The 2,500-nt window shown below is 79.6% G+C and overlaps 1 non-coding gene across 1 annotated transcript; it reads right to left on the bottom strand.

Moving 5' to 3' along the window:
* Nucleotides 1-366: 366 nt before the first annotated feature.
* LOC136995665 (5.8S ribosomal RNA) lies at nucleotides 367-519 on the bottom strand. Its single transcript, XR_010887209.1, has one exon. It is a non-coding gene; the product is annotated as a 5.8S ribosomal RNA (ribosomal RNA).
* Nucleotides 520-2,500: the final 1,981 nt, after the last annotated feature.

Genomic DNA, 2,500 nt, shown 5'->3' with positions numbered 1-2,500 from the left:
AGAGGAGGCACCCTCTCCCCGGGGCACGGGCCTGCGAGGCGCCCCAGCCGCGCCACCCCGCACGGCGCGCGCCGCGCAGCGGTGGCCACCGCGCTCGGAGGGCGAGGAGGGCGGGCACAGGCGCGGCAAGGCACGCCGGCCGCGGCCGCTGCGGGCGGCCCGGCGCCGGAGCCCGGCGGGCAGGAAGACCGGGGCCGCCGGTGCACGCACCGGGGTCCCGGCTCCGCCGCCGACTCTCCGCCGCCGAGGCCGCCGCGCACCGCCGCCGCCGGCGCCGCCGCGCCTCCCCCGCCCCCCCACGCGCCCCCCCCGAGGGGCGGCACCGCTGCGCCAACGCGACAGCGGGGGTGACGATTGACCGCCAAGCGACGCTCAGACAGGCGTAGCCCCGGGAGGAACCCGGGGCCGCAAGTGCGTTCGAAGTGTCGATGATCAATGTGTCCTGCAATTCACATTAATTCTCGCAGCTAGCTGCGTTCTTCATCGACGCACGAGCCGAGTGATCCACCGCTAAGAGTTGTCTCGGTTTCGGTCCCCGCCGCGCGCGCGGGGGGACCGGGCAGCCTTCGGCAGCCCCTGAGGGCCCCCCCTCCGCTCCGCCTCCCTCCTCACGCCGACGCCGGCTGCTGAGCGAGGGACGGCCGAGAGCCAGAGAGAGGGGCTCGCCCCGCTGACCGTACGAGCACAGAGTGGGGGGGGAAAAAGGGAAAAGGAAAACCCAAACGAGAAGGGCGGGGAGCCCTCGCTCCCGACCTGGGACAACCCTTTGCTCGCTTCGAGTCCGGCCCAGGCGCCCAGGCTCGGCCCGGCCCGGCGGGGAGCAGCGCGCCGGCCGCGCCGCCTGCCTCGGGGACGCTGGGGGAGGGGGCGGCTCCCCGCGGACCCCCAGCGTCGGAGCCCGGCCGCCACCGGCAGCGGCACCGGCCGCTGCCCGCGCGCCCGCGGCCCACCGGCCCCGCGCTCCCCAGCTCCTCGCTCGCCTCGCCGGCCTCCGGCTCCGCCGTGGCCCCGAGGCGGCGCCCACGCCCGCGCGCGCGCACACACAGCCTCCCGGACGACACCACGCGCTCTCCCGTCCCTTCCGCGGACAGACGCCCGGCGGCGGGCGGGCGGGCAAGGCGGGACGGACGGGGACGGCGCCCGCTCTCCCCGTCTCCACGCGGAGAACGGGGGGGGCCGCCCCCGCCGCCCGCCTGCCGCCCGCCCGCCGCCCGGCGAAGCCGGGTTGGGCAGAGCGAGGCAGGCGCGCCGGATGGCGGAGTGCCGGCGGGTAGGGCGCCGCCGCCAGCGGCCACGGCGGCAGACCGAGAGCCCCGGCCAGGGAGGAGAGCGGATCGCGCCGAGGCGCGGCGTCCGCACCACCCGCGGTGGGTGGGGGCTCACCGTCCCGGCGAGAGCACGCGCTCGCGCCGGGGTCACGCGTTCGAGGCAGGCCGGCGCCAGCCGACCGCGCGGCGTCCCTCCGCCGAGACCAGACCGCGGAGAGAGGGGGCAGGGTACCCCTCTCCGTCCCGGCTGCCCGCAGGGCGAGCGCGGGGCGCGCCGGCTGGCATGGGGGGGCACGGCGCCCGCGCGCGCCGGCCCCCCGGCCCTCCGGCAGCACACCCGGCTGCCCCCCGGGTCGCATCGGGCCGCCCGAGTCTTTAAACCCCCGCCCGGCTCTCCCGCCGAGAACCCTCGGGCCCGGAGCCCGGGGCCCATGGCCATCCCTACCCGGGGCGGCTACCGGCGGCCGCGGTGGCCGGAGGCCCTCCGCTCCTCCCGCCACCCCGCCCCCCCCCCCCGCCCGGCCCGCTCGCAGCACGGTCCCCGCGGCACGGCGCGGGGCGGCTGGAGCGGTGGGGGGGGGGGAGAGAAAGGGAAAGCGGAAAGGGCGGGAGGGCACGGCCGGTGCGGCGCTCACGGCGCGGCGCCCGGGAGGAGCGAGCTGGCACACGGGACCACACGGGTGGGTCACCGAGGGGGGGCAGGAGGAGCGCGGACGCTAGGTACCTGGCCCTGGGGTGAGGGAAACGACCTGAAATCCCCGCGGGGGTGCCTCCCCCGCCGCCGCCCGCCGCCGGGCCGCCGCCGCCTCGCGGCGACGGCGGCAGCCTCGGCGGCAGCAGCGAAACGGGACGCGGAGGGGAAACCCGGCACCCGCCAGCCGGCTCCGGCGCCCCTCGGCGGAGCGTCCGCCCGCGGGGTGCGCCCGACACCCGCCGCCACGACCTCGTCCTCCTCCCGGGGCCCGGGGTTTCCCTCAGTAACCCGGCGCCCGGCGGCAGCTGCGCCCGGGAGGAGAGCCGTGGTTTGGGCCGCCCGCTCGGGCACGACCCGTCGCCTCGCGTGGCCTGGCGCGACGGCCCCCGCTCGGGGTCCGCCGCCGCCCGGCGCCCGCCCCGCGCGCCATCCCGGAACGCCTGTCCTCGCCGTCTCTGCAAGACGGGCTGCTCCGCCGCAGCCCGCCGCGGGTCCGCCCCCCACCGCTTAGGGGTGGCGACCCGTCGGCACCCGTCCC

This window comes from Apteryx mantelli, unplaced genomic scaffold, assembly GCF_036417845.1.
Source record: "Apteryx mantelli isolate bAptMan1 unplaced genomic scaffold, bAptMan1.hap1 HAP1_SCAFFOLD_142, whole genome shotgun sequence".
NCBI classification, from domain to species: Eukaryota; Metazoa; Chordata; class Aves; order Apterygiformes; family Apterygidae; genus Apteryx; species Apteryx mantelli.
Note: the sequence above shows the minus strand (reverse complement) of the source record. Positions and strands in the feature narration are given on the sequence as shown.